The sequence below is a fragment of the Parus major genome, chromosome 1, assembly GCF_001522545.3.
Source record: "Parus major isolate Abel chromosome 1, Parus_major1.1, whole genome shotgun sequence".
In the NCBI taxonomy this organism is placed as follows: Eukaryota; Metazoa; Chordata; class Aves; order Passeriformes; family Paridae; genus Parus; species Parus major.
This window is the reverse complement of record NC_031768.1, coordinates 3,227,816-3,234,090: the sequence shown is the minus strand read 5'-3', so window position 1 is coordinate 3,234,090 and position 6,275 is coordinate 3,227,816. Positions and strand designations below refer to the sequence as shown.

At 48.1% G+C, this 6,275-nt stretch overlaps 1 long non-coding RNA gene across 1 annotated transcript; it reads left to right on the top strand.

Moving 5' to 3' along the window:
- The first annotated feature begins 303 nt into the window (after positions 1 to 303).
- On the top strand, positions 304 to 3,264 carry LOC107205509. The gene is made up of 2 exons (XR_004500095.1): positions 304 to 540; positions 2,045 to 3,264. It is a non-coding gene; the product is annotated as an uncharacterized LOC107205509 (long non-coding RNA).
- Positions 3,265 to 6,275: the final 3,011 nt, after the last annotated feature.

Here is a 6,275-nt window from a genome sequence, read left to right as displayed (position 1 = left end):
GAGGGAAGTGAAGGAATTGCTTCAGAGGTAGCTGTCTTTTTTCTGCCTCCATTTGCTTTTACTTTTCCACTAGATTTACCCACCAGGCTGCAAACCACGGCAGAAATGAGGGTATCCAGGATTCCTGGAGCTGCAGCTGCAGTTTATTCTCGGGTAGGCTTGGGTGAGGCCACCGCTGTGTTGGGCAGCACGCAGACAGTTCCTGTCCCAATTCATCACAAAAGCAGCAGCAGTTGCTGGTGCTGATCACACGTTTGATGTTTTCCTCCTGGAAACTCCTGAAGGATGGAGCAGCTTCAGTGAGCAGCCACGGGGGCCAGAGGTGAAGCCCTGACCTGGAAAGGAGCCTTTGTGGGGTGGTGATTTATGGCCAAGTTGTACAGCCATCACTGGAGGACGTCCTAGCAGCTCCTGCCACAATCATCTCGTAGAAATCTCTCTTCTTACTGGAAATTTGTTGTTTAAGGAGATGTTGATCAAACCAGCACTCCTGTCTGGGCTCTGAACACGCTTGGAGGTCAAGTTGCAGCATGCAGAAAGGTACATGCCAACAGGTAACTGAATGAATGAATCAAAAGGAAAATTAATGAGGTTTCAAAGGTGGAGACAAGTCAGAGACACGTCTTTACACCTCAATGCAAATTTGGCTTAGCCTCCCCCCACCCCTGGGCATTTGCCAAGGGGTTACAGCTGCTTCTTAAGCAATTGGGTAAAGTACCTTGTGTCCCTGCCTGGTGGCACAGACACATCAGCTGGGACCTCCAAGGGCTGGTGGTGTTTGGAGGAAGGGCTCGGTCCTGTTTGGGTGGGTATGTGAAGGAAATAAAGGAACAATAACCCCATTCTTCAGGCACCCCATAAATCAGCCCTTTGTTCTCTCCTCCTTGATGTGCAGGAGGAAAGTCACTGCAAGTGCCATTGTTTTCCCAGAGTGTTTTTGAAGGGCTTCAGTGTGTGTCATTCCTCAGCTTGGTCCAACAGGTTTACTTGTTTTCAGAATATTTCAGATGAAATATTCCAGGAGAAAGCCAAGATGCTAATTCTGCTTCTCTGCTTGCATTAGGAGCCCACTCTGGAAATCCTTGAGGCTCCTTTGTTTGCATTGTAAGATGTGTCTGAGAATGATTTGTTAATGACTTCAACCTAGAGAGTCTATAAAGAGGCTGAGGTGGTTGGATGGGGAAAACCATCCCTTTATGCCCCTTCTCTTTGCTTTGTAGGCTGGGCTGGGGCAGTGCCCAGGCTCCCCTGGCACTGCTCAGCTGACCTGCACCATTCAGGCAGGCTGTAATTAAGCAGTTCCTAATTTCAGCAGAAGACTAGCAGAGGAATGGAAAGGGTGGTCCTGCTGAAAAGCTCACGGCCACGTTAATGTTCTCAAAGGGAATTTTTCTTCCCTTTGGCTGTAGGTGTGCTGTACATCCGTTACACATCCTGAAGCAATTATAGGAGAAAGAAGCCATAAAAAGGGCTCTGTGCCCAAAACCTCACCTGTGCTTTCCAGCTGTGTTAGGGAACCTAAGAAAAGCCATTTCCTCTTTCCACAAACCATCTTTCTTTGAAGGCAGCTATGTGTGGAATAAAAGGTGGTTTTTTTCAGTGCTGCTGCAGTGCATTTAAGGAAAGTATGAATAAGACAGGTCCCCTTCCCAGGCCAGCTGAAGAGCCCTTCAAGGAAAGTCTGCCCTTCACCCTCCCCACACCACTGCAGGGATATGAGAGGTTCTTCTGCTGCCTCAAAGGCTGTCTGTGCTGAGGATCACAAAGGATGAGACAACTCTACCCCTCTGGCCATGTTCCTGTTGGCACTGTCACCGCTCTCCTGGCTGCTGTCACCTGGGGCTAAATCCTCCTCACTTCAGTGGCAGGGAGACAGAGACACCTTTCAGAGGGAGAAAAGCAGCAAGGACAGCTCTGTGGAGCACTGGAATGAGTAGGAAAAAGTGATTTAATACCTGTGATTTAATACCCTCTGTCTGCCTACCCACACAATCCCTGGCTCCCAGCATAACATAAAACAACTTTTTTTTTTTTCCCCCCATAGAATCAACACCATGGACAAAGAGGTGGTTGAATGTGATGATGGGCACAGCAACAACAAAACCCAGTCGTTCTGAATGAAAACCTTTTGGGAAAGCTTGGCTTTGAGCTTGGAACTGGAGTGGAGAACATGTCTGGGCTCGCTGGGAGGTGATGCAAGGCTCGGTGTGAAAATCCACCTGAGGTATTCCCTGGGGACTTTGGTAACTGCTGCTTGTTCTGGGCTCTGATCTCCAGCAACAAGATCCACAGGGATAAAGGCAGGGCTTGCTTCCAGGGGAGCTGAGTGAGGAGTATGAATAAGAATCTTCAAGGAGGCACATTCGTCTTATCCATGGCTTATCCATTCAAAAGCTGCGGTGCTTGGAGTGCTGAAGGCTTGGCAAGGTGTGAGGAGAGCGGGCCTGGAGGCTGCTGGAGGGGTGTAGGAAAGTCTTCCGAGATGACTCAGCCCAGGATGAAAGAGAGGGAATTTTGGGGGAGGGAAGGAAAACTGAAACTGGCTTCTTTTCAATTTTCGAAAGACTCCAGAGGGGCAGGGGCAGGGTGGGGCTGGACAGGAGGAAAGCAGGGCTGGATGCAGAAAATATGATTAAATAAAGGAGCCCCTGAGCTGGACAGTGCTCAGGTGGAGATGCTCTGGCTGCTTCTCATTCCTGATTTACCAGGAAAGTGGGAAAATATGAGCGGGAGGCATTAGTCATGCCATTCCGTGTAGTCCTCAAATACATTGGATTACTGGAGAATTCACTAATAGAGAGGTGGGTGATGACTTATAAACAAAGAGCTTTTAGGGCAGGAAGTCCCAGTTGTTGAGTGATAATAATTGACTGTAATTATTTTAAATAGAACACTGCCAAAGAATGAAAAATGGTGCAATTCCCTCTTGTTGGACAGTGCTGTAGGCATCAAAAAAAAAATAAAAATAAATGAATTCTGCACAAGGAAAAATGCCTTTCCTGCCAAACCTGCCAGGCCAAGACACTCAAGCTTTTGTGAGTCCAGGGGGAAAAATTTCTAAAAATGGTTTATATATCTATTATCACCACTGTACACCTGTAGGGCTCTGTAGAACCACAGCAATGCAACCAGACAGATGGGAAACAACTTCTGAGCCTCCTGCAGGTGATTCTGGTGAACAGGAAAAATCTGTTGTGCTCAAAATTTCTTATGGAAAAAGACCAAGGACAGCATGCAAAATAAAAGTATTTGAAGTTTTTACTACTCCCAGTTCTTTCAATAGGGTTTTTTAAAGATCTTGCTGTAGTCAGACTTTTTTTTTTTTTTTTTTTCCTTCAGTATAAGTGGTTTGGACTTGCCTTTGAAATCTCACTTTCATAGTCTGTGTGCTAATTTATACTCAGAAACCTGAATCCACACTCTGCAATCCTCTGCAGGCAGGGTGTAGAGTGTAGGCTTGCAAATGCCTTCAATTATCTTTTGGAAGCAGAGAAGAAGTTGGAGCTTCAAAGCTCCATGTTTTATCACTTGTGTTATTGATGGATAGCACTGAGGAAGAGTCAGCTAGGACAGAGGATTAAAAAAGAATTGTTGCATCACCTGGTCCAGGTATATCCTCCCTTTTCTAACTCATCAAAGAGTAGGTGGATTATTTGACTCTGTGATCCCACAGGAAGCCTTTTCCAGAATCTGGTTATCCCAGTTATTTAAACATTTCATCTGATTTCCAGCCTAAATAAATGGATGGCCAGTGTGTATCCATATGTTCTGATGAGGAAATTATCCTGGCAGCTCTTCCCAAGTGTTTGTGCCCAGCAGACTTATGGAAAACATCTAATTTACAGAATTATAGGATCAAAGAATATCCTGAGCTGGAAGGGACCCACAAGGACCATCCAAATCCAGCTCCTGGCCCTGCCCAGACCCCCCAACAAGCCCAGCCTGGGCATCCCTGGATGCTCCTGGAGCTCTGGCAGCCTCAGGGCTGTGCCCATTCCCTGGGGAGCCTGGGCAGTGCCAGCACCTCTGGGGAAAGAAGAGCCTTGCCCTGATCTCCACCCCAAAGCTCCTCTGAAACAGCTCCTTGCCTTTCTCTCAGACCCCCTTTTGAGTTTTTATCCTGCTCTTTTCCCAGGGCAAAGCTCTCAGCAGAAATATCCTGGTGATGCAGCCTTTTTTCATCTGATTACCCTGATAACCCTTCTCCACCCCTGTTTTCTGTCCCTTGGGAGTTCGTGCTGGGAACTGGAAGCAAGAATTGTACCTGCAGTGTCAAAGGAGATCTGAGCACAGCCTTGTACAGTGGCATTACTTCAACCCTCCCTAGGGCATCCCTGGCAGAGGCACCTCTTTGGAAGCATTTTAAGGCTGAAGTTCCCTCTTCACATCTGCATCATGTTATCATTCCTAACTGCCCTTTCCTCAGAGGAAAAAGCTCTGTTGCTGCCAGGTGATGAATTCCTTGCTTGGAGAAAAAAAAAAAAAGTAATTCCCAAAGGCATTACCTTGTGTTACTGAATTTCCTCCCTTTCCTGCCACTTTGCTTCATGAGTTCTTACTGTAACATGCTTTAACATTCTGAATTGAAGCTGCTTCCCAGTTTTGTGACATCAGCAAATTTTATTAGCACATGCTGACGTTCTGAGCCAAGGCTATGAGGAAAATTATTGAGTCAGATCAGCCTTGGAAACCGTCCTGAGGAAGGATCCTGTGTTGCTGACTCCTCTCCCCACTGCCTGAGGCCCCATCCCTTTAGTTTTGCCCATCTCAGCCTCCTTCTTCTCCAGGTAAACCCATACCTTGCCCTGCAGCGTTTTTGGAACAGAGAGAGGAAAGGTTTATCGCAGATCTGATCTCTAGAAAATCAGATACCAGGTTTGACAAGAATAATCTGCCCCGTGGCAAACCTGTCTCCCGTCTTGCCACATCCACCTCCGTGCCTTCAGCTGCATGTTTTACTTTCTCCTTTAGAATATGTGCAGAGAAATTGCTTGCAAGGAGGTGAGTCCAGCAGGCTCACAGCTGGACAGGTGTGTATTTTTACCTGGGGAGCAGCCCAGGTGTGAGCTCTGGGCTGTGGCCACAAGGAGAACCTGCCCTGCAGCTGCACAAATCTCCTTTTCCCTGCCCTCCAGAGAGGACTTCAGCTGTTTAATGGTACATCCCCATCCCTGGCTAGACGGGCGTGCTGGGAATTCCTGTGGGAACAGAACCACGGTTTAGGCAGTGCCTGGATTAGCTGTGCTTTGCTGGTGCCTGAAACAGCACAAGCTGTGTTGTTTCCCCCCTCACTGATGAGTGTCTTGGAGGAAAACTCCAGGTCAGAGATGATATTTTTCCTTTTAAAACAAGTATGAGGTGAGTGACTTCCAGTTTTGCCCCTGAGCACACATAAAACAGAGAAGCACCACTTTTTGGGGTAGCATCCAGCACGGTGTTTTATTTCTGTATCAACTTCCAAATAATCCATCAAGTGAGGAATCTCAAGAAATTTGCTTCCAGAGTTATTTTGGTTTAAATTTTTAAAAACCCCAAACAAACAAACAAACCCCAACCTCCAGACTTTACTGGAGCATGATAGGGACAAACAAGCACATTGCAGGATGCGACACTGAGATTTTACCTGGCAGCATCTTTCACCACAGCAGGGGCACGGGTCTCCTTGCAGAGACACCACACCCAGCTCGATGTTCGCTCTCGTTTCTTTTGTGCTGCTGCAAAGGCAGATTTAACCTTTCCCGGATGTGTTTTCCAGCCTGCAGACACACAGAAATGGTTGGTCATTTCCTAAATTACCGGCATCTCCCCGTTGCTCGGTGACAGTCCCAGGTTGTTTGTGTGCAGGAGCAGATGCAGAACAGAGCCCAGGGCTCAGGTTCCTGAGTGTCCCCATGGCCAGCCCGGCTGCTCCAGCACATTCCCTGGCACACAGAGGCTGGCAGAGTTCAAAGGGAGGTTTGGAGTTGTTGGGTCCTGCATTTTCCATCCCATCCCCACAGCACTGCCATGGACACAGGGTGGTTGCAGCCCTCCTGAGCAAGGATTTCATCTGGATCATCAGAGGGATGGAGCAGCTCTGCTGGCAGGAAAGGCTGGCCCAGCTGCCATTGTTCAGCCTGGCCAGGAGAAGCTTTGGGCTGAGCTCAGGGTGGCCTTGCAGGGCCTGAAGGAGCCCCAGGAAAGCTGGAGAGAGACAATTGCCAAGGGCTGCAGGGCCAGGAGCCAGGGAATGGCTGCCAGGGGCAGAGGGCAGGGCTGGATCTTGGCATCTTGGG